A 26428-nucleotide genomic window follows, 5' to 3' on the forward strand; every position below is an offset into this window, starting at 1 on the left:
AGACTCCTGATTTGAATACCTGGAAGAAAGACATTACCATCAATTGGAATTAAAAAAAAAAAAAAATGGCTCCGGGTATAGTAAACGTTACTAGTGGTCAGGAGATCAGTTTAATTTTGCCTATGTTAAGCTTAAGATACCTATAGACAACCAAATGGAAAGGTAAAGTAGCAGTTGACTATATGTCAGGAATTCAGGGGAGGATTGGACAAGAAGTGTAAGTTTAAGATTTTAACATTCTCCCATCCCTTCCTAGTGCTTACTATTCTTCTTAGGATGACAGCTCTTCTTCCTAGCTTCCCAGGATTTGCTTTTGGCATGTTTATGGGTCTAACTTTCCCATCCCTAGTGTCCATCAAAACTTACTTGTCTTTTGTCTCATTTTGACTCTTCAGGGAATTCGTTTGTGGAAGACTCTAACATAGATAACGATAATGGTAATCATAACAGCCCTTACGGAGACTGTTATGGTTTCTTTTCCTCCAGAGCCCACAGGTAGACTTCATTCCCCAGCCTCCCTGCTATTAGGAGGAATCATGTGACTGACTTCTGTCCAATGGGATATAGACAAAGATCATGTATGTATAGTATTCCCAAGCCTCAAAATTTCTCTCCCACAGGCTCTTGCACACTCTCATTTTTTCCTGGTCTGACAGCTAGTCATTGAGGATCATTGGATTGTTCAAAAACTCTAGAAGATGGCAGAGCACTAGTTCGAAAGACCCTGGGACCCTGAATGATTGCATGGAGCACAACTCCCATGCTAAATCTACATTGGACTGAAGGGGAGATAAATCTTGTTATAATAAGCTTCTGAAATTATAAAGTTGTTACAGCAGTTTGCATATCTTGACTAATAGGCAAGTTGAGTATTAACTATGTCCCAAGCAGTATTCTAAGCCCTTGAAATATAATGCCATTATTATGCCAACTTTACATCTGTCTTTGAAGACAGAAGAGCAAATATAGGGATAATTTCATGTTTCCAAGCCTGTTATCAACTCTCTCCAGTTTTTGCCTTTCCCTTATGCCAGTTCCTCCTCGTATATCATCTCCATCATGAAGTTCCTTTCCTCCTGTTTTTCATCCTGTATTTGTTGCTAACGAACAAGGCCGACTTAGCCCACTAGTGCTATCTAGTGTCAACTAGAGCCTTGTAGTTGCTTAATAGACTTCTGATACTTTGTTTTACAAAGGAGTCTATGGTCTCATTTTTAATGTTCAGTTATACTTCTCTTCATCTCTTTGCAACCTAGTTTCATACACACTACTGGACTACAGATGTTCTTATTGACTGCATTAGGTAATTTGTAGTCCCAATTTACTAAATATTTTTGGGTCTTCTGCCCTGAAACTTCCTGTCTCTTGGCTTCTGTGAGACTGCTGTTTTCTGCAGGCTCATTTTTTTGCATCTCTGGGTACCTCTTCTATGTCTTACATTTTAATGTGGTCTCTGATTCTGGCTCTTGGCTCACTGGATAATGCTTTCTTTGGGCGGAAATTGGATTTATAAGCTGATGACTTCCAAATACAGAGTTGAACCCCTCCTTCTTCCAAATTAATATCTGTAGTTATGACAGGGCATTCCAACTTAGTTTAGTTTTGAAAACACTTCTGACTCAAGGCATCAAAACTTAACTTCATTTTGCCTCCAACCAACACAGGTAACCCTACTAATTCTTCCGTGAGAATGACTGATAGGCTAAGTGCCCAATAAATATTTGTTCATAACCTCTTCAGTTACTCTCTTATCCTCATACACTGTTTGTCACAGAGTCACATTAATTCTAAATATTTTATCCATGTTTCTTTTCAACCACACAGCTACTAGTATAGCTCAAAAGTATCATTTCTGACCTAGATTTGCATCAATCTTCCAACCAGCGTCTCTGCCAAAAATTTCACCTCTATGCATTTGCCCTCCACTCAGGTACCTAAGTGATTACAAAAAGCAACACCATAAAAATGTTTGGCTGAGATTTCCCAAGCTCAAGTTCTCCCATGGAGTACTGGGGTTGATGGGTCTTCTCCCCAACAAAGCATTTGCTTTAACTTAACTCCTAGGACCTGACATCCTCTGCTTGACCCCAAGATTCACTTCCTGTGACACATCCGTTATGTGGTTCTACTGGGTATGCCTCAACTTCTGGTATTCTGTACACCTTCCCAACCACACCCTATCTATCCTCCTGAACATCTTTATTTCTCTTTCTCATAGCCCACTTACCATTTGTTTACAAATAAATTGTGTAAGACAAAACTTTGAGTAATTTTTACCTTCTTTTTTCCTAAGAATGTTATCTTCCATAACCTCATGGATATCTTTGAAAAGTTTATCAGTGAGCTTTCAATTCCCCAATTCTCATTCTCTAGATCTATCTATATAAATGCTGTGGAATATGCCATAACCTCTTTTAATTTTTTCTTCCCTAAGGTTTAGTAGAACTGTCCCATTTGGCTCTCTTCCTAGTCTTCTAAATTCTCTCATGTCTACTTATCTACTCCTATTTATCTGTCTATTGTCCACCCATCCCTCTCTCTCTTGATTTATTTAATTTTCTGTCACTTTTCCCACCATTACATGTGTCTATTCCCTAAGTTTCAGCTTTGATCCACTTTGCTGTCTATCTACCTCTCCTCAAAAGTTTCTTATCCAAGGTATTGAGGTACAATGGTTATCACCAGTAAATTATTTATAAGTTATCAAAGTTTGTGAATGATTTACTTTCTTAACCAAATACAGCAGATTTAGAATTATTTTAATAGCAATGCCACTGTTCTTCATTTCCATGCAAATAGACTTTCTTGAGAGATAAGGCATTATAACTATCAAATAAAACTGAATATTATCATGCAAATCAACACCCCTGTGCTGACTGCTCCTTGACAATGGGAACTTTGTTGGTGTTCACCACCATATCTCTGAAAAACAGAAGGGTGCCTGGCAAGCAGCACTTGCGTCAGGGTCTCCAGAAGTTTTTATTGTTGAATGAGTGTGGTTATAACACAAGATACAGTTGAGAAAACACCGTCTTATAAAACTCATCTGATTTTAAATTTTTAATTACTCCATGACAATGAATGATTCACATCTTGATTGCCTGACCTCTCTCTTGAATTTCTCTCCCCATCTGCCAACTATTGACTAGAGTTTTCTATTTGGATGCCCTATAATCACTTCAAGTTGTACATATCTAAAAGCAAACACACTATCTTTCAAAATGAATTCAACCTTCTCCCATTTTCCCAATTAACAAGTATTAAGTACTTGAATCAGTCTTAGTATCTTTTTTCTTTTTCACCCCATATCCAATCAGTAACCAAAGCTAATCAATTCTTCCTTCATTGACGTTCTACACTTCTTTCTCCTATTGCTCATGCCACAAGCCCAATTCACCCCAGGCCTTGATTACTGAGACTCCGGTCACTTCGTTTTTTATTCATCCTCCATTTTAAAGCTAGACTAGTTTTCTTAAAAATACAAGCCTTGATTCAAAAATCTTATGTGATCCACTACCTAAATAATACATTATTAACTTCTACAAACTAACCTTCATTTAACTTTAAAATTGTGTTTGTTCCCCACTTACCTACCTGAATTATCTGCTATAGTCAAATTATTTTACTTCTAGTTCTAGTAAGTGACATGCGTAGTCCTACACCCAAGACCCTGCTCATATTGTTTATCCAGTGAAGACTTCCATCTCTTTTCTGCTGTACACATGTGGATTATAGCCACCCTTAAGGCCCAATTCAAATGTTGCCAGTTTCATGAGGCCTCACCCAATTGTCTCAACTCCAAGAAACGGCAACTCAGTTTGTGTTGGTGACTCACAGCCTTCCCTTCCTATTACCCCTCAGAATTATGATGTCATACATGTGGCACTTGAATCCTTGTCTGACCGTGGATGGGGTTCTCTCCAAGGTGATTCAAAACTCAAGACTTAATAGAAGATGAGAAACTAACAGGTACTGAACATCTACAGTGTGTTAATGCTATTTATATTATTTTATCTAGTCTCTACCATAAATATACATGTAATTATAATTCTCATTTAATAGACAGGAAACTGAGGCTCAGATAAGTTTCAGCTAGTAAATGGTTATCAGGGCCAGGTAACGCTAGAGCCTCGGCCCCTTTCTTTCTACCATTGCACTACATGTCTTACACATATACATCCCCTCAAGAGTTTTGTATAGTTTAGAGCACACAGTAGGCATTGGGTAAAGATATGAAACAAGTGTGGGGATTTGGGGCACTTGTTCAGAGACACAGGAGGATATACAGTCTACACTGATTTGTCCTCTATGGTGTTGTAGTCAAAATGACCTCCTCATTCCATGTGAAATAGCAGAGATGGGGCCTGTGATATTGGTTTGTTCCTGTTAAACTATAATCACTAAATTCTACCTCTGAAACTAATAATATAGTGTAAGTTAATTAAAATGAATTTAAATTAAAAAAAAACTTAAAACAAATACAGCTAAACACAGAAAATGGATAATTACACTGAAGTTTTCCACCGACTTCTTCCAACACCAACAGTAAAAGTGACAACTTAGCCAGTGGCATATCCTGGTGCAGCATGGCATTGCCCCAGGTTAAAAGCACTCCATTTCATTTATTGAGCTAACTACCAAAAGTTAAAACTGTTCCAAATGAAATAGAGCATGTTAACAATGCCCTTCTGATTTCTCGTGCAAAGTGTTGAAATCTGGCATGGAACTTCCGAAAGAACCAACTCCTGCATTTCTTCCCGAAAAACTGCCAATACAGTGGCTTCTGTTAAACTAAATTAAAGGGAGTTTAGTCTTTATTAAAAGCAATTCATCTTCATTAAAACAATTCTCCCATATTCATTATGAGTCAGACAAACAAATAAATTAGCCATTAGTGGTGACATCATGGGCTTTTGTGCACAAATATTTCAATTAAAAAACTCAAATTGTTCAGTTAAAACTCTCTTAATTTTATTGTTTCTGAAATTCAAGATAGTTATTGGTATATTTTCCCAGAACTGAGTTATTTTGCTATCATAATTGAGAACATTATGAAAAATTAGGAGAATTGGATATAGTTATTTGAATCACAGAAAAGGGTAGGTATGTGTTAAAGGAAACACTTGCAAATGTATGTCAGTGCAATTAGTTAATTAAAGGAAATTTTTACATACAGACACATAAATCAGGAATAATATAAAAGCAACAAGAAATAGGTGCAAGGCATCCAGTTGAAGATAATTCTAATCTTCTGAAGGCATCCTCATTACTCACTCTACTTCCAGGGAACAAAATACTGTGGCCATGTATGGGTCAGAAAAAGAACTCACACAGAGTCTGCTATCTCTCCAAATGCCTTATCTACTTTCCAGAAAATTGATTTTAATTACATGAAATCTTACTAGCTGGGCGACCCAGGACAAGTCACTTAACCTTTCCTTGCCTCTGCTTTGTTGGTCTCCATCAGTTATGGTGACTCATTTGGATAATGGAGGATTGTCTGAACCTTGGTATATGACTTCAGGCCCTGTAGAACTCCAATTTTCTGACTCTTCATGAACCCTGAATCTTCCAACTTGCTCTTTTGTCTTGGATCATTCCTCTACTACCTTCTGCCAACCCTCACCCAGCACGCCAGACTCTCCCAGGGCTTGACACCTTTGCATTGATACCTGTATCCTACTTTCTCACATGTCAAACTCTTATTCATCCTTCAAAACACCCTCTGCGAAACTTGTCTGATATTTCTGCCACTCTCTCCCTCACCCACATCACATTCCTTCATTGTATTCCTACAGCCCTCTGTACACATCTCTACTTTAACACAAATTTCCTAGCACACAATTCTTTGTTCTTGCATCTCTCTTCCTGATCATATGGTGCTTCTTGAAAGCTATGTTCTATTCATCACCTAATGTCCTTTTGATCTATAGTGTCTCCAATGTCTCAAGGTGACAGAACTTGAATTCAATTAAGAAAATAAGATAAAAATCCAGAAAATGGAAATAAAATATATACACCTCTCCCCCAATTCTCATAAATATCGATGTGTTTGTGTATATGTAATGCAGAGGGTTGGGGGTGAACTGGAACTGGTTTGTCTGAATGCAGCATAGAACACCATTAAGAACACACACTCTAGCACCAGCCTACCAGGTTATTAACTCTATGATTGCTCTTACTAACTGGATGGCCCAGGATGAGTCATTTAACTTCTCCTTGCCTTGGCCCATTATCTGTAAAGTGAAGGGAATGAAGGTGCCACTCCATAGGATTTCTGTGGATTAAATGAAATGTTTCATGTGAAGAGTTTAAGACTACACCGGCACATGGTCCTCACTATACAAGTACTAGCAGCTGTTGTTACTGTCATCATTATCTTTGTTATTATTGCTAAATTCCTTCCAAGAGGCAGGACACACGGGAATGTTATCTTTGTTACCTTTCTTTGGGTTTAGGGAGGCATGCCATAGCTTCAGAAAAGAAGGGGATGGAAAGCAATGAGTTAGACTCTAGTCTCTTTTGAGACTTCCTTTACTTTTCTTATCAAGCATGCCCAGGAGGTAGAAAAAGAAAGGGATAATACACTACTCTCTTCTGAATTTGCTAGACACTAGACTTTTGTAGAAGAGATCTTTTCTAACAGAAGACTCCTGTCTGGAAATCAGAGTAAGGACACATTTTGTAAAACTAAGCCTCTATTGTGTGCCAGACACTGTTCTAGACATTGGGAATGCACTGGTGAACTTGAGAGGCCCTCAAGGAACTTTCATTCTAGTGGCTGGTTTTAACTATCTCTTGTTATCTCCCTATATCTCATAATCTGACGTATGAATTTAAGACCACATCTATCAGCTGTTCAGTTTTACCCGTTATTTTTTGTTACATATTTTGCATTTAGGGCCCTTAAAGTTGAGACATAAAAGCAAGAGTTCAAGGAGTCTTAACTTTGAACTAAGTAGTCACATGGTCCAACAGTTGAAATGTATTCATTAAAAGGATGTGTATGAGGACACATTACTCACAGGTCCAATGTGTGGGTCAATTCCTCTGTCAAACTGATAGCAAAGAAATCCTCATGGCCAGGCATCACATTACGAACTCAATAGCAGGGGAGTCTAGGCCGAAGGGAGGCTGAGAAAACGACACCAGTTCACTGAAACTGCGTCCACCCAAGGACTGATATGCTCGATGATTAGTTCAAAAATTTAATTGGAATCTTTTCTGAACGTTTTGTTTTGTCATTGCATCTTCCTGTCCTAGAAACTTCTGGACAAGTGCTACAAAAACAGTTTTAGGATAATTTGCCACAACTGTTTTCTGACAGGAACAGGGCAGGGGCCATAGCAAACTCAGGATATAAGTTTCCCCAAATGAAGAATAAAGAAATTACACTGAAATTAAGAGAAAACATATACCTTTCCACGTAAAAACCAAAGACAAAGAGATGTTGACATAAGGATTCAAATAAAGATCCTAACATTAGACCTACACATATATAGACATCTGCTACATAACAGAATTGACAAGAGGCATGAATGAACGTCTTAGTAAGTTTCAATGAGGCAACTGGATATCCATTTAGAAAAGAAATGAAATTATATCTCTAGTTCAAACTTGACAATCCAAGGTCTATCAGAGTTATAAAAATAAAAGGAAAAACTTCAAAATTTTTAGAGTAATGACATAGGATGATATCTTTATGACTTTGAAGTAGGGAGGCTTTCTTAAATAAAATATTAAAAACACAAATCACAAAGGAAGAGATTGATAAATTACAATTCATTAAAATTAATAAATTGACTTCATTAAAGAACACCAAGAAGAGAGTAAAAAAATAAGCCACAGAGTTAGAAAAGAATTTGTGACCCATATATCTGGTGAAGGACTAGTATTCAGAATATATAAAGAACTCCTACAAATCAGTATTAAAAATGTAGTCAGCACAATGGGGAAAAAATGGGTAAAAGACCTAAAAGATATACTTTACAAAAAGAAAATCCAAGTAACTAATAAATTTGATGTAGAAATATGTTCAAACTCAGTAATTAGAGAACTTCAAGTTAATAATATTCTGAAGTAAAATTACAAACCCATTACCTTCTCAAAATATTTTTTTAAATATGATAATAGAAAATGTGAGTGAGAATGTGGAACTGTTGGTTGGAAATGTCAATTGACATGGCCTCTTCTGAAAAGTTTGGCATTATCTAGTAAAATTTAAGATATCTATGCCTTAGCAATTCCATTCACAAATATTCACAGTAGGAAAAATTTGCACATATTCCCCAAGAGACATGTTTGGAATTATTCACAACATCATTATAATAGCCATAAGTTGGAATTATTCCAAATGCCCATTAAGAGTAAGATGAATATATAAATTATGGCAAACTCATTCAATGGAATACTACACAGTAGTAAAGATAAATTAAGTAAGTAAACGTAGATCCAATGACCTGAATGAATCCCATAAAGATATATCTAAGCAAGAGGAGCAATTTGGAAAAGAAGGCATAGATATGATTCTACTTACGTATGGTTCAAAAAGAGGAAAAAATAACCTATATTTGTAGGGATGCATTTGTAGGAAGTTATTATCACAAAAGTCAGGAGAGTGGTTACCTTTATGGGAGAAAGACGGGATGCAATCAGGGGCTTCTGTGTTGCTGGCTATATTTGGCAATGATGATAGTTACCAAGATTATTTACTTGACAATTATTCCTTAAAATGTGCAGACGTATTTTACACACTCTTCTAATGTATCACACAAACCAAACCTACCCTGTGAGGGGATGAATCAGGTAACAGAAAATTTCTCTAAGAGATGTTATAAGATCATTCTCATTTTGTGATGAAAACAAATAAAATTATTAATTACATTAACATAGGAAAGAAAACTTTATAAAAATACATCAAAATATCAACGGTAGTTTTCTTTGTGAAAATATCAATGTTGTTTTTTACTTTTTTGTGTTTTATGAATTGTCTATAATGTTATACATTAATTTATTTTATGAATAGATCTATTAAAAAAAACAGACCCCCAAGGAACAGGTAAGGATGAAACTATAGCTTTAAAAGTGTTCAGAAATTGTCCTTTATTTATTTACTATAAATTTATTTATAGATTTATTTATTAGGGAAAGAGAGAGAGAGAGGGAGAGACAGCATGAGCAGGAGGGGCAAAGGGTGAGGGGAAAGAATGTGCATTGAGCGTGGAGCCAGATACAGGGTCCGATTTCATGACCTGAGCAGAAACCAAGAGTCAGATGCTTAACCAACTATGCCACCCAGGTGCCCCAGAAATTGGTCTTTTAGCAAAAAAAAAAAAAAAAAAATCATTTAACAGATTTTGGCAAACAAACCTATGACATTTGCAAGATAATTCCTACACCACTGCACAAGATCTGTGAATGAAAGCCAATTGCTTCTAAAGAAAAAGCTTTCCTGTATATATTCATGTGTTACAAGACTGTAGACATCATACAGATCACTGCAATGTTCCCCTAAAAGCATATGTACAAGCCAACACCACGAATGTGCATTTAAGAATGGTGACATGTTCATGGCAAGCTGATTAGGGTCTCTGAGAGGAATCTGCCAGCACATGTGTAGGTTACAAGGCGTATAACAGATTAGCCAAAAGTTTCCATATGGATGGATTTTGAGGTTTTAAAAACATTGTTTGGATTTTGGAAATGCTTTATTTTTCTCCTTAACATCTAACCAAAGCACAGAGGAGAGACTCCACTCTCAGAAAGGAAACATACAAGCTCAACATTGGTCCAGGGAAGGAAATGACTGAACAATGAAATGTGCTGGTTTTGACCACTGGGCTTACCTATTGAGGAAAGCTTCTCACTTAATTACATTTATATTTTAGGGAACTTAAATCAAGAGTCATGACTTTATATAGTGTCTTAATGATCCCTTTACGACAGGCATTAATTAGGACTTGCCAGGCTTTCTGTCCCTTTCATGAACAAAGAAGTGTAATAGGAAGAGGGGCCTCTCTGAGGACTCGAGCAGACATACTTCTCACTGCCCACTTTCCAGCATGATCCAAAACAAAGAGAGTTGATTAAGCCAGCCTGTGGTGTGCTGGTCAGCTAGTTCTATCAACTAAGACCCTTGGATAAGGGCAGTTTGTGATTTGTGTAAAGGAAGGGGAAGGAAAAGGAGGTAGTTAGGTGAGTGTGGAATTTAAAAAATGAAATTTGGGCCAAGGAATTGTTGAAAAGGAAAAACAAAGCTGGGGGCATCACGTTGCCAGATTTCAAGCTATACTACAAAGCTGTGATCACCAAGACAGCATGGTACTGGCACAAAAACAGACACATAGAACAATGCAACAGAACAGAGAACCCAGAAATGGACCCTCGGCTCTTTGGGCAACTAATCTTTGATAAAGCAGGAAAAAACATCCAGTGGAAAAAAGACAGTCTCTTCAATAAATGGTGCTGGGAAAATTGGACAGCTACATGGAAAAGAATGAAACTTGACCACTCTTTCACACTATACACAAAGATAAACTCCAAATGGATGAAAGACCTCGATGTGAGACAGGAATCCATCAAAATCCTAGAGGAGAGCATAGGCAGCAACCTCTACGACATCGGCCACAGCAACATTTTCATGACACATCTCCAAAGGCAAGAGAAACAAAAGAAAAAATGAACTTATGGGACTTCATCAAGATAAAAAGCTTCTGCACAGCCAAGGAAACAGTTAAAACAACTAAGAGGCAGCCCACAGAATGGGAGAAGATATTTGCAAATGACACTACAGATAAAAGATTAGTATCCAAGATCTACAAAGAACTTCTCAGACTCAATACACGTGAAACAAATAATCAAATCAAAAAATGGGCAGAAGATATGAATAGACACTTTTCCAATGAAGACATACAAATGGCTAACAGACACAAAAAATGTTCAAAATTATTAGCCATCAGGGAAATTCAAATCAAAACCACATTGAGATACCACCTTATGCCAGTTAGAATGGCAAAAATTGACAAGGCAGGAAACAACAAATGTTGGAGAGGATGTGGAGAAAGGGGATCCCTCCTGCATTGTTGGTGGGAATGCAAGTTGGTATAGCCACTTTGGAAAACACTGTGGAGGTCCCTTAAAAAGTTAAAAATTGAGCTACCCTATGATTCAGCAGTTGCACTACTGGGTATTTACCCCAAAGATACATACATAGTGTAGAGAAGGGCCATATGCACCCCAATGTTCATAGCAGCATTGTCCACAATAGCTAAACCGTGGAAGGAGCCGAGAGGCCCTTCAACAGATGACTGGGTTAAGAAGATATGGTCCATATATATGATGGAATATTACTCAGCCATCAAAAAGAACGATTTCTCAAGATTTGCTGCAACATGGATGGGACTGGAGAAGATAATGCTAAGCGAAATAAGTCAAGAGTGAGAAAGACACTTATCATATGGTTTCACTCATTTATGGAACATAAGAAGTAGGAAGATTGGTAGGAGAAGAAAGGGAAGATGAAAGGTGGGGGGTAAACAGAAGGGGGAAAGAACCATGAAAGACTATGGACTAAACAAACTGAGGGCTTCAGAGGGGAGGGGGTGGGGGAATGGGACAGGCTGGTGATGGGTAGTAAGGAGGGTATGTATTGCATGGTGCACTGCATGTTATACGCAAGTAATGTATCATGGAACTTTACATCAAAAACTAGGGATGTACTGTATGGTGACTAACATAATATAATAAAAAATTATTATTAAAAAAAATGAAATTTGGCAAAATACAGAGATATGTGTGTTCATCACCATTTTATGAATGTCTAAGCAAACCAAAACTTATTTTTTGGTGATTATGTTTACATTAATAACTGGGGAAAATTATTAACTGGGTTATTTCACTGAAGCTTGATTGCGTTGGTAATTTTCACTTCTGAGATTCAAAACTGGCTTTGAGAAGGCTCCATGGAAGAGCTGATTGGATGGATTTTCCTTAATTAGGAAAAGCATATTACAGCTCATCACTATATAGGTAACTCCAAAGATGCTTAATTTCTAGATAGCAAACCTCCAGAGTTCAATCATAACTATCATGGCATGTTGAGAACAAGTAAAATTCTAATATTTTGCTGTGGAATGTCTTTACAGTCAGCAAAGTACATAAATTCTTCTCCACGAGCCTCTGCCTCAAAGCTTGTTCAAAATCCCTTATAATAGAACTGCCAGTCATTTCAGAGCCTATAGTGCTTATTTCTTAAGAAACCATCATCCATAAATTTCTGATATTTACAGCCTGAACATGAAATAAATATAGGTTTTGTTCAGTAGCATTCATGAATAAGCAGTGGTATTTCTCTTTGTGTATGCAGATTTAAATGCTTTGGGCAAGATTCATAACTGCAGAAGGGCAATTTGAAGGACTGCATTGAAAAAAATTCAGGGCAGTTAGGATTATAAAACTGTTTAATAATCAGGACTGATGCTGCTGGCTTGAAGAAGGATAATTAGAACCTTTAATGTGCAGACCGCCCTTTGAAAATATTTCTGGTGCCGAGTACCACTATCTTCATATTCAAAGAACGGCCACTTGAGTCGACAGATGACCAAGAGCCTTATCAAGGTCATGTGGAAAAATGTAAGGAGAGATTTTAGTTCTCCTCATACATACACTCATTAGATTTACTGCCATCCTGCCATATAGTTTCAGGGTATAATTTTCCCCATAAATGTCATGGATCTAAGAGGGAGAGACTCCTAAATACATGCATGGACTCCTGGAATGGCAGTTGGAAGAGAACACTTCCTGCCTCTTCTCTCTGGGGACTGGAGAACGAGAGCCAGCTTCGAGAAGCAAGGTTTGCTGGTCTTCAGAATCCTAAAATGCCTTGGTGAGAATTAGACGAGACATCCCTCATGAGCATAAGGCTTGGTAAACAGAGCTTGAGTTATAGATCTTGAAACAAATATTATAATTTCCTGAAATTCAAAAGATTTCTATACCCTGGGCAGTACCTGTTGACTTAAATGCAGCATAAAGAAGAAATGCAATAGTCACTTAAAACTTATAATCGATCTATGTTGGAAGCCAATGCTTCGGTAAAAATTAAGCCATATTTTGACATGAAGAAATGAGATTAAAGAGTCACTTGTGCATATGCTAAGAAAGCAAAATGAAATCATAGACATTATCATGTTTTTAGGAGACTTCCAGCTCACAGGTCAAAACCTTCCTCTTACCTGTCTTCATCCAAACACTCTCTTTGACCCGATTTTTCCCACCACCTATCACCCCATTTCTGTACATGTCTTTAGAGCAGAGCTCTTTGAAAGAGTTGCCTATACTTGCTTCTATTTCCTCTCCTCTAAATTTCTCTTGAATCCACTCTAATCAGACTTCTTTCCCCACCCAAATAGCTGCCCCAAGTTCCTCCATTGACCCAATCCAGGAGTCAATCCTCAGGCTTCAGTGACAAGCCATGGCACCCCATCTTGTTTCTTTTCCTAGCTCATGGGCTGCTTTTTAAGCTTGCCCTTACAGGAACCTCTTCATCCTCCAGGTGTCTAGATGCAGACAGAGTGCTCACACCTCCTCTATTCTTTAATCCACAGCGTAATGCAAACACTTATCTGAAGTATTTGGACTTCTGGAGGCAAAAATTCTACATTCTAATGTTTTATGCTTTCCCAATCACTTATCTCTATAAATCATGGGTTACATAAAGAGTTCTATCCGGCAATGAACATACTGGCTTTATCTCTCACCTCCTCCACATATATTGTCACAAATATTAGTTCATGATTTCATTTTCTTCAACTACTTAGCCCTCAACCCTACAAGGCAAGCAGATGTCTGACATTTAATTAGTGATCCAATTATAGCTTTTTGCTGGCCTCAGCTTATTTTTTAATCAGGAGAAAAAGAAATCAAATTGATTGGGCATAGGGTGAAAAAGAAGTCACAACTCTAGCTATTAGTCCTTGTCCTTCTTCAAAAAGAAACGATTCTTGTTAAAAATGTTTTAAAATTTTTACTTCTTCCCCTAAAATTAAAGGGACGCATTACAAACCACTGTAGGGGCACCTGGGTGGCTTAGTCAGTTAAGCGTCTGCCTTCAGCTCAGATCATGATCCCAGCCTCCTGGGATCAAGTCCAGCAGTCCCACATGGGGCTCCCTGCTCAGCGGGGAGTCTGCTTCTCCCTCTCTCTTTGCCCCCTCCTTGTTCTCTCTCTCTCTCTCAGAGGGGTGCATGCTCACTCTCTCTCGCAAAAAAGAAATAAAATCTTAAAAAAAATAAAAACCACTGTAATTATTTCAGGGGATACATTTAGTATTTAATTAAGAAAGAAATAGTTACAACCAAGAGACAGTCTCCTCAGTAAGTGTGGGTTCATAGCTGGTCACAGTAATACATTCCCCCCCCCACCACAATGGGATGGCAAGAAATAAATATCCACAAAAAAAAGTCAGTGTGAACAGGTTAAGAAAATAATGTTTTGGCTAACAGGGAATTACTTTTTCTTTTTCTGTCACTATATTTTCATTTCCTGCTACACCTTTCACTATCTTTAATTCCCATCCTTTCCTCATCATGTAAAATTTCTTTTCCCCTTTCTTTTCAGGTAGGGCCTGTTATGAAGTGTTATGAAGGACAATGCCTGAAAAAAAGGTGCTCAGAAAAGAAAACCTGTTGATGGCTTCCACTGTTAGATTTTATTCTTTTCTGTTCCTTTGTTATTTCTCGTTAAAGGTAGAGTTGTCTTGTGATGAGAGAAAAAACTAAGGTGACTTAACAAAAAACCCCAAGTTTTAAAAACACCATAAACAGAACTGGTGGTGGAGTCTAAAGCCTGTGGATCTGAAAAAACTCCATCTTGAGTACAAAAGGCAGCACTCCCTGCTGACCTCCCCAGGTCTCCAGCAGCTCTCCAGCTGGCTTTGCGGGCGCCTTTCCAAGTCGGTCTGTGAAATATGAGGATGGGTCTGGAACATTTGGTTGTAATCAAAACGTGAACACATATCTAGAATTAGCCATGTTTTAAACAGCTTAAACTGGCTGAAAAATCCATGTATCTGGAGAATGAGACATCTGCTATGGAATAAAACCACTCATAGGAGAGAGCTTTGCTTCGATAGTTTGTGAAAGAAGACTTTTAACTTCAAAATAACATTGAAATCGATTGACCACAAAGCCTTTGTTTTTTGAACAGATATCTGGGGCAAATTTTTATGTATTTTTTTTTTCATAGTAGTCACTCCTATGGGCTGGATGAAAGACTGTAATGAATGAAGATAAATAATCGTCTTATTTATCTTCTGTGCTATTAAAATGTAAAATACTGTAATACCTTGCATAATTTGGAGTAAAAATGACAATATATTGCATGGGGTAATACTTTTAAAAATGTTTACATGATCTTAAATTGGCTATCACTGTTGGATGGTGAACTTGAGGGAGGCAGGGCAATAGTCTTTAATCTTTTTATCTATAAAATGGGGGTAATAAAATGATCTACCGCCTAAGACTACGATGACTAAGTGACTATAACAACAAAAACATCAAGCATTTGTTTTAGGACCTGGCATTAGAATAAGCTAGAAATAATAATAAATGGTACTAATTATCAATTATCATTATTTAATTAAGATATATACTATAAAAAGTAGCAAATGTCTCTAGATGAAGTGCTGATAGAGTAATTTTAAATTTTTTTTTTTTTTTAAAGATTTTATTTATGTGACAGAGAGACAGCCAGCGAGAGAGGGAACATAAGCAGGGGGAGTGGGAGAGGAAGAAGCAGGCTCCCAGCGGAAGAGCCCGATGTGGGGCTCGATCCCAGAACGCCGGGATCATGCCCTGAGCCAAAGGCAGACGCTTAACGACTGCGCCACCCAGGCGCCCCTGATAGAGTCATTTTAATGAAATATATGCAACATGTGTATGGCACTATTGTTTGATTTACTAGCAAACCTTATCTTGCAGGCTGAAAAATATCAATCACTGTCCACTTCTTTTGTAAAGGCTAAAAATTTGGTAGAGATGGAGTGCCAATTAACTTTATCTTATTATGGCCTAAAATAAATAAAATTCTCACATAGTTATATATATACATATAATATGATGTGTTATTTAATATTATAAACTTTTGTTGATGTTTATTTTGCATTAATGTGTTATATCTTTTATTAGGCAAAGAAAAAGAAGGAAAAAAAGTTTCTCCAAGGAAGTTCAGAATTGCATTAATTGACCAAGGCCAATTACAATTCTCTTTGACAGAGCTGACACTTGACATACATATTTTGCCAGCACAGGACAAAGACAGTACTCCATCACATTTTAAAACAATGCTTGAGAGTAGCCCCCAAATTAATTTTTTAAAAATCACACTAATATATCCATTAGTAAATGCTATAAAAAGAACTCATATAACTCACAGCAAAAAAATTTTTCTTGGTTAAAAAATGGGTAGAAGATCTGAATATATATTTTTCCAGCGAAAACATACAGATGGCCAATAGGTACATGAAAAGATGCTCTACATTATTAATGATCAGGGAAATGCAAATCAAAACCAAATGAGGTATCACCTCATGCCTGTTCAAATGGCTATTACCAAAAAGACAAGAAATAACAAGTGTTGGTGAGGAGGTGGAGGAAAGGGAATCCTTGTGCACTATTGGTAGGAATGTAAATTGGTGCAGCCCGTACAGAAAACAGGATAGGGCTTCCTCAAAAAATTAAAAACAGAACTACTATATGATCCAGTAACTCTACTTCCGGGGATTTATGCAAAGAAAGCAAAAACACTAATTTGAAAAGATACATGCACCCCTATGTTCATTGCAGCATTATTTACAATAGCCCAGACACCGAAACAATCTAAATGTCCATCAGTGAATGACTGGGTTAAAAATTGTGGTACATATAAACAATGGACTATTATTCAATCATAAAAAGAATAAAATCTTGCCATTTGTAGTAACATGGGTGGGCCTTGAGGCATTATGGTAAGTGATTAAGTCAGACAGAGAAAGACAAATACTATATAATCTCTCTTATATGTGGAATCTCTATCATCTATCTATCTATCTATCTATCTATCTAATCTATGCCAGAGGCAGAGTTGGGAGGTGGGTAGGAGACATGGGTGTTTTAGTTTAAATATACTGAAAAAAAAATGTTGAAATATTAGGGAATTGTAGGCCATCATAAAATTAAGATAAAATTTGTGTCAACCAAGGCCCTATCTTGGACAGATTTGGGTTTCTAAGTAGTGAAGCCATTAATGACAGGTAGTTAGAAAGAACATTCTAATAAATTACCTATAATACAGCAATATAGGCTCTATAGTTAAAAAAAAATCTAGGGACAAAGCGAGTTTCCATTTTGGCTTCATTTTTAATTCAGTTCAAGTTGCTGGCCATATATGAGAAAAAATGAGAAGGAAATTATTTTGCATCCTAGCCTGTTCTTGTTAGGAGACATAAAAAAACTATACTAACAAAATAAAATAACCTAAAGTGGACTCAGTTTTCTCATCATTATAAAAATAATTGAATGATGGCATTTTAAACATAAAATTATATTCTAGCAAAGAAGCCAAACTAACAAATTAATTTCTGATAAAAATTTGTAAACTCTTGACATTGGGTCCTAAACAACATCTTAACTGGCATTTTCCTATAGCAGTGTAACAATGTGTATGTAATTACAATTATGATACATCATTGAGTAGAGTGGAATTCCAATTCACCAGAGACTTCTTCATCTCTCTAAAATTTATGAGCCTCTAACTGAAAAAATTTGGAAGTTTTAAGCAAGTTTTCATTTTTTTTTAGTTTAAAACTTGGGGAGTATATACTCATACACATTCACATGCAGTGTATCCTTCTAAATACATATATATCTATATTACATTTATTACAATAAATGCATATTTATTTATTAGTGAAAATTAAAGTTAATGGCAAATATTTGTACAAAGATTCTGGGTTTTTCCTCTAGGCACTTTATAGAGGATTCATAGGAATTCACCTGTGTTTGAGTCAGAGTAAGTGATTCATTATGGAGGTTGCGTTAGAAACCTAACCAGGCCTAAATCTCTCTCTCTCAGTTAGAAACAGTCCTGCTTATTTGTTTGTCTTTTCTTCCCTCTTAGCCTTTTCTTCTTAACAAGAAAGAGCCTATGCTTGGTTTCTGAAACATCTTTTAGCTCCTTATTTCTCTTTTCTTCAGATCCCTTTCTACTTCAGATATATAAAAAAAAAGTAGCTATTGGAAGAAGGTAGCTCAAATGCCCTTTAGCAGCGGATTTGAGATAATTGTGTAAAAAAACAGTGAGTGGCAGAAGCCGAGGACTTCTTAATGGAGCAAAGAATTTCCGAGGCACTTCTCTGCTTGAAGCAACAGGAGAAGAAAAGAGAATCCTTACAGATTTACGTAGGTCAAGTCTTCGCTCTCCTGTGTTTGGCTCCCTTGTTAAAGAGCTACGCAGATGATCAGCTGGCCTAGAATGACTGGATTTTGTGTGATCGGTTAGTAGCTTTTATTTATTTATTTATTTATTTATTTATTTATTTATTTATTTACTTATTTATTATTTTTTATTTATTTATTTGAAAGAGAGACAGCCAGTGAGAGAGGGAACACAAGCAGGGGGAGCAGGAGAGGAAGAAGCAGGCTCCTAGCGGAGGAGCCTGATGTGGGCCTTGATCCCGGGACACTGGAATCACGCCCTGAGCCGAAGGCAGACACTTAATGACTAAGCCACCCAGGCACCCCAGTAGCTTCTTTTTAATGTCTGTAGTCAACACACTGAGGCCTGGTAGACTACCCCAATGGCACTTGTGTGTATAAGTGTGTGTATAGGGGTGTGTGTGTGTGTGTGTGTGTGTACTAGCACGTGACTCCCAGTGCTACAACCCAACTTTATCAACTGCTTTAACCTTCTTTAGTCTTAATAATTTCACCATTCCCTCCTGGCCTCCTGGATTCCATGGATTACGAGTTTTCAACATTACCATTTACTCCAGGGGTTGCCTTCTCACACTGCTTGGGTAAGACCATCTCGCTGTAGCATTCAGTTTCCTACAACCTACTCCTGACCAAATCAGACCCTGCAGCCCAGCCCCAAGTTTCAAAAAGTGTGAAGCTTCCGCTGTTTTACAAGAGCACTGGGAACCAGACCCAAGGACCTCCCTGGATAGCACTGGTTTTGCTGAACTCTAAGGGAAGAGGCCGATTCCATATCTTTGAACATTTTTGACCAAAGACTTGTCTCCTACTGCCATTGGTCCTAGTGGTCAGCATCATATATTTTAAAACATTCTCAGGCTAGGTAGTCTTCTGCAGCTTTCCTCTTGTTTCCAGAGAATGGGGCCTGGCATCTAAGCTATTGATAATCTATCTGAGAAAATATGTGAAACAGGAAGAGTGAAAGGCAGATCTTCAGTGAATCGGGATTAAAATACAGTGCCAGATAGAGGACAGATCCTGGGGATTAAGAGTCAGGGATTTCTCAGTCACCGGAACGTGAAACCAAGTTCCACCAAATAAATTTGATATGGAATTTTGGAGAAGTCACTCAACCTCTCCAGGGCTATTTTATTAGTAAAAACAGTAAATTAAAAAAAAAAAAAAGTAATGGCCTCAAACGATTGGGCCGGGATCACATCAGGTAAGGCACATGGAAAGCTTTCTGCATTGTCAAAGGGCTAGCTCATGGATGGTGCTCCTATTACTGGGGCCAGTGAAGCTGCTAATGTGAGGTTAGGAGACCGTAGGATCTCAGCTTGCCAGGACTGAAATAGAGGAAGCTGGCAATGGACACAGGGATGGGAAGCCAGAATGAAGGCTGCCCTTCCAAGCTTGGATGACAAAACAAAGCTACACTTTAGAGAGTTTGGACTTCTGGATCCTCTGTTTTCTTCACAACAATTTCCCTGGCTCTTGCCTACTCTGCTGGTGGTGGGTCTAGAGCAAATAGAGTTAAAAACAAGATATGTAATTAGATCAGCAGAAATCACTTGTGGTAGGGAGGTTGCTGCTAGGACCTCTGGCAACATCTTCTTAATCAACTAAGAGCAGACGGAAAGCAGTTACGCCAAAGGTTCCAAGAAACATCTTCTGTACCAAAGGTCAGGAAACTATTGCCTGTGGGCCAACTGCAGTCTACCATCTGTTTTTGTGAATAAAGTTTTATTGGAACAGAGCCATGTCTATTTACATAATGTCTTATGGCTGCTTTTACAGTACAACACAGTTGAGCAGCTGTGACAGAGACTATATGACCTTCAAAGCTTAACATATTCACTCTAGCCTTTTCAAAAAAGTATGAAGATGTCTGTTCTATACCCTTTAACAAGTACACATGTGAGAAGCAATGTCTGGATGGCCGAGTCACTTTAAATTAGAAGGTGGCATCCTCAAACAACAGGGCTGGGGTATTCTCACAGAATAATATTCTTGTTTTGCTTCCTTTTTCAAAGAGAATAAAAAAGCATCATGGAAGGAAGCGACAGTTTCTTAGTCATGCATTTTAAGAAAGGGAGTAGGAGGGGCGCCCGGGAGGCTCAGTTGGTTAAGAGGGTTAAGAGTCTGGAAGGAGTGGAGATGCCTTTCAACAGATGATTGGATTAAGAAGATGTGGTCCATGTATATACAATGGAGTATTACTCAGTCATCAGAAAGAACGATTACTCAAAATTTGCAGCAACATGGACGGGACTGGGGGAGATTGTGCTAAGTGAAATAAGTCAAGCAGAAAAAGACAATTATCATATGGTTTCACTCATTTATGGAACATAAGAAATAGCAGGGAGATTGGTAGGAGAAGGAAGGGAAGAATAAAGGGGGGTAAACAGAAGGGGGAATGAACCATGAGAGACTATGGACTCTGGGAAACAAACTGAGGGCTTCAGAAGGGAGGGGGTGAAGGACTCGGATAGGCCGGTGATGGGTATTAAGGAGGGCACATATTGCATGGAGCACTGGGTGTTATACACAAACAATGAATCATGGAACACTACATCAAAAACTAAGGATGTACTGTATGGTGACGAACATAACATAATAAAAAATTATTATTAAAAATAAAGAGTCTGCCTTCAGCTCAGGTCATGATCTCAGGGTCTGGGGATCGAGCCCCACATCAAGCCCAGCATGGGGCTCCCTGCTAGGCAGGGAGTCTGCTTCTCCCTCTCCCTCTGCCCCTCCCCCTGCTGTGCACACACACCCGCTTGTGCACTCTCTGTCTCTCTCAAATAAACAAATAGAATCTAAAAAAATAAAAAAAGAAAGAAAGGGGGTAGGAAAAATCCAAATCAAATGCTTGCAACCCAGGGGAACCCAGGGGAAAGTAATGCTAGCAATATTTAGAAAATGGTGTCAGATGCCCACTTCATCACAATTATTCTCCCTTAATCAGCAACATACAGAGATCCAGCAAAATGGGGACCTTCATGGTTTTGCCTAAGAAACCTCAAGCAAGAATGATATTATTTCCAAGCAGAGAGTGATTCATGCCAGTTGTCAAGAGTGGATTGAAAACGCCTGCCAGTAGGAATGCGGTGTCTACCAGCAGCCAAGAATAAATATTCTAATATCTACCTTTTTTTCTTCTCTGTGAAATCAAAGCACAAAAGCAAAATGTCGGGGTAAGGAGAAGCATACTCCATTTCCCTGAGCTGGGGTGCCCGCTGTCGTCATGATGGGATGTGCAGGCAATCACTACACCCAGCAAGGAGCTCAGAGCGAATGGAGGCTCTCTCTCCCTGGGAAGGCCAGCAGCTTCTCAACACCAAGCAGGCAGAAATGAAAATGGCTAACACGACAGTCAAGGCTGGGTGAGTCTGGGAGACAGAGAGATGATTCTCAATATACTGAGAAGTGCGTCATTGTCAAGTGTCCAGAACTTTCCATTTATACGAAGCACCTTTTTTTTTTTTTTAAACTTTCCCTTTTATTTTAGCAATCCACAGATAATATATAACATATAACTACTGGGCATTACCTCCCCTCCCTGCAGCTGATCAGAAGCATGCAATCAGTGTCCCCTGCTTTGGAAAACAAAGTAAAAGATCAACGAGAAAATAAGCCTTCATTCACCTCACCCCACAACCCCCCACTCCCCACATTCGTCCCTGAAAGCCTGTTTACCAGCTACCCTCATTCAACAGCCCTGATAGACATGGAGAATACAAAACAGATGGACAAAGGATTAGGGCACATAAATCACCAGTGATACTAATGTAAGATATTAAAACAATAAAATACGAATGAATTCTTTTTCCTCCTTGTTACTCCCAATACAATTTAATTCTGTTTCTAGAAAGGAAGGAAATGGAAAGGACGAGTAAAATAACTTCAGGAAAAGAAAACTGTGCTTGTGTCTTAGCCAAAAGCGGGAGCCCCAAAGGTGGTCTCCGTGGATCAATGCATCACTGTCCGTGAGGCCCCCAGAAGGTCAAGTCCGGTGGCTACTTAGAAACCACTAACCCAAAGATCACTGTGGGACAAATTCTGCCAAAACAGCAGTGACAGACAAATATGTGTTATGAAAATACTACAGTGCTGCTTTCACATTTATGTGGCCTCAGTGGTTTCAAAAGAAATGTTTTGTGCATAAAACAACATAAAAAAAAAAAAAAAAGCCTGCTACTTGACGGGGTTTCCTTTAGTGGAAAGACCTTTTTCATGCCCATAAACATTTGATGCCCACATCTGTTAGAGATAAAAGGAGAGTATAACTTCCCTTTTGGATGCAGATAGTCAGAATTCTCAGAGATCATATAACATGCTTAATGAAGACAGCAAAAGTGTTGTAGTTTTCCTGATTAAATTAGCACTCTATTGAAATTTAAAGTTTTATGGACTGCTTCGGGTACTTTTCTTTTTATATGGCACTGGGTGCGTGTTTATATTTTCCTTCTAGAGAATAGTGTGCTATTGTCACTTTAGGAAGTTGAATGGTTCCTAGATTAAAAAATAATAAAAAATAATTTCTTAAGGAAGCACTTCTATTCACCTGTGAAATCACAGGCACCTACCAGAGTCAGCCTGTTTTTCCTCCTCACCACCGTCTCTAGGACCACTGTGCACGGATGCGGTGGACCTACATCTCACGGTCTCACCACTTCACGGTAAGCCCAGCCTTCCTAGGTGCTGTTCCTATCATGTGGGATGGAATTCCTTGGTTTCTCTGCCCACGCTGATCTTAGAATGACAGTGAAGACCCCACAATGCCCACCCACATCTCTCAGAGGGAAAGTCCTGGAATTATCGGATATGATCAGCCACCTGCCAGCCCCCTGATCGTGTCTCTCACCGTCTTCCTCCTCACTCCGCTTCAGCCACACTGAATGCCTTGCTGTTTCTCCACCACAACTCTGTGCTTGCTATCCGTACTTCCCAGAATGTTCTTTCCCACGTATCTGCATGGCTAAGCATATCTGCATGCTTCAGGTCTTAGCTCTGCCTCACTTTCTTAGTGAGGCCCTTCCTGAGCGCTACATCCCCACTCCTGGTCCTCCTGATGCTTTTTCTTTTCCCCAAAGCTCTTATCTTCTGACATGTTACATAATTTTCTTCTTATTATGTATTCCTTATTGGTCTGCGTCCCCCATGAAAATGTAAGCATCGCAAGGCCAGGGACCTATGTCTCAGAAAGTACATGATGCATAGTAGGTCCTCAATACATATTTTGATGAATAAACCATATATGAGTGAGTGTATGAGTGAAATAAAGATTTCAAAAGCCCATCACTATTAAAACGTCTCTTGCAGAAGAAGCAGCTCCTCATTCTCATCTTGGGACCATTTTCTGCTCCATCTGCTTGAAACACTTTTCCCCTCAATCTTTCCGACACTGCTACGTTCATCATTTGAATCTCAGTTCACAAAGAATAGCCCATGACCCTCCTTACCCTTCAGAGATAAAACGGTTCCATTCTCTATCACTTCCCTTTCTTTCTTTTTTTTTTTTTTTTAAGATTTTTTATTTATTTATTCGACAGAGATAGAGACAGCCAGCGAGAGAGGGAACACAAGCAGGGGGAGCGGGAGAGGAAGAAGCAGGCTCATAGCAGAGGAGCCTGATGTGGGACTCGATCCCATAATGCCGGGATCACGCCCTGAGCCGAAGGCAGACGCTTAACCGCTGTGCCACCCAGGCGCCCCTATCACTTCCCTTTCTATCTTCCTCCTCATACTCGTTAATACCTCATGTGATCTTACTTTCTTTTTTTTTTTAAGTTTTATAAGTTTGGGTATCTTTATCTATCCACTACAATGTAAATTCCTTGGAATCATGGACAGTTTTGTTCATCATTGTATCCCCAGCGGCTAACAAATGTCTGACATATGGTAGAGGCGTGATAATTATTTGTTGGTTTTGTTGACTAACTGGATGATTTGCACAGTCTCTTGGCTCAAATTACCAGATTTTAGCTACGTATCTCACCTGGGCATAGCTTTACTCCCCCTGGTGAAATGATGTTGAATTAATTGTTCCCTGGGCCCGTCTTTGAGAATGACTATTTTAGGCTTTCACACTTAATTGCTTCACCCAGGATCAGGTGAGTGCGTGGTACCGGTGATGTTTCTGTGCACGGACTACATATGTATGTGTATATGTACGTGCATGACGTGAATATGACACTGCGTAATTTACTATTTATAACTTTTAGGGCAGTGGCTGAACTGTGACTTTTAGCCTGAAGGAGTAACAACCTTGGTGAACCCAGTTACAAAATACTTGTACAGAAAAGTATTCAATTCAGTGGTACCAAGGATAGCAGCCCTTGGTATGCCAATCTGGATTTGTAACATCAGACCCATGTATCGGAGCCTGGGCCTCCTGTGAAAGTTTTCCCGAGACAGCAACTTCAGACATTGTGAGTTACCATGAGTATCCATCTTCGAGCCATCTCCTCCTCAATGCAGAATAAAATGTTGAATCGTGAGGATGATCGAGCTTTTGGGTGAAGTAAAGGATTGTACTATGAAACTGGACAAAGTCTCATCACCTACCAGTGTGCTATCTGACATCAGCAACTGGGAGTCACTGGAGCTCTCTGGCCTTCAGTTTTCTCATCTATAGGACAAACTGGCTGACATTTACGATGTATGAAATTCTCTTTCTGAGAGGGAGCAGGAATCAGAGAAATTAATGCATTTTTATTTTGTGTTATCTGATTTTTCAGATACTACTTTAACAATCTAGGGATTTTTGTGTCCACCACTTGAAAATTCTTTATACAGTTATTGGAGTTTTGAGAGCTCTGTGACAATTATTTTAAATCACTTCACGCAATGCCTGACTTGGAAGCACTCAAAGCCCATTACTCTCTCAACTTCCCCACTTCCAGCTGTAAGAATCTTATATGCCTGCTACTTCAATACCTTCATTTTACAAATAAAACACTGGAGACCATCAGAAGTTAAGAGACTTGCCAAGGGTCACACAGCAAGTCTGAGGCAGAGCCTCACGGAGATGCCAAGGATTCTAACTCACGTTCAGGGTCCTCTTAACAGTACTACGCTGTCTTTATTCTACCTTTTACAGTGTCTGATGTTGAGTAAGCAGAAAAGTAACCTTATTTTCTTCGGAGTAAAACGCTCCTAAATGATACAGAGATCTTTTAACGATAACAACCTTTATGTGCCCATTTAGAGCTGAGACTTGACTTTGACTAGCACGTACAAAATATCTGCAACATGTCTTCACGTTTTCAAAATGGTGAGAATAATTTGGCAAGACGATCTGATATATTTGCTTTAAGAGAAAGGTACAGCCTACATCAACGAGCTCTGTTTAAGAAGCCACACGTATTTCGAGTTAGATCGCACTGGGATTACAAAAATTACTATAGCTTATCCACACTAATTTATAAACCGATTCAATTACATCCCGTAAGTCAAAAGAAAAAAAAAAAAAAAGAAAAGAACAATTTTCTCTGAACTGGTCTTCATTGATATTTCCAAATTACATATTATAAAAAATATGCTTTGGGGCACAGTAATAAAAATATAATTATTCTATTTTAAAATCTAGTAGGATGTGAATTAAACTAGCAATGCTCCACTTTTGTTTCATATTGGAATCACCCGGAGAGCTTTAAAACACACTGTACCTGGGCTCGCCTGCAAAGATTCTGATTTAATTGGATTGTGGTGTAACCGCATCTGAATTTTTTCTATTAATCTGATCATGTTAATTTAATTCAGTACCTATTCAGACCTACCAGTTAATGTTTTATTTTATTATGAAGAATTGTATTAGGTAATAAATAAATAAATTCATATTCACAGTGAAAAGGTATTTTGAGACCCCTACACTGAAAACAGAAATATTTTGGGAAGTAATGATGGGAATTAATCAGCAGCAGAGCAATCAAAGAGCAGACATTTACTGAGTACCAGCTCGTGAAAAAGAA

General features: G+C 38.3%; 1 protein-coding gene across 3 annotated transcripts in view; it reads right to left on the reverse strand.

Annotated features, from left to right (window-relative positions):
• Nucleotides 1–26428, reverse strand: part of MACROD2 (mono-ADP ribosylhydrolase 2) — a 1912358-nt gene that overhangs the window by 307629 nt on the left and 1578301 nt on the right. The window lies entirely within an intron of this gene.

The sequence above is a fragment of the Ursus maritimus genome, unplaced genomic scaffold, assembly GCF_017311325.1.
Source record: "Ursus maritimus isolate PB19 unplaced genomic scaffold, ASM1731132v1 scaffold_22, whole genome shotgun sequence".
In the NCBI taxonomy this organism is placed as follows: Eukaryota; Metazoa; Chordata; class Mammalia; order Carnivora; family Ursidae; genus Ursus; species Ursus maritimus.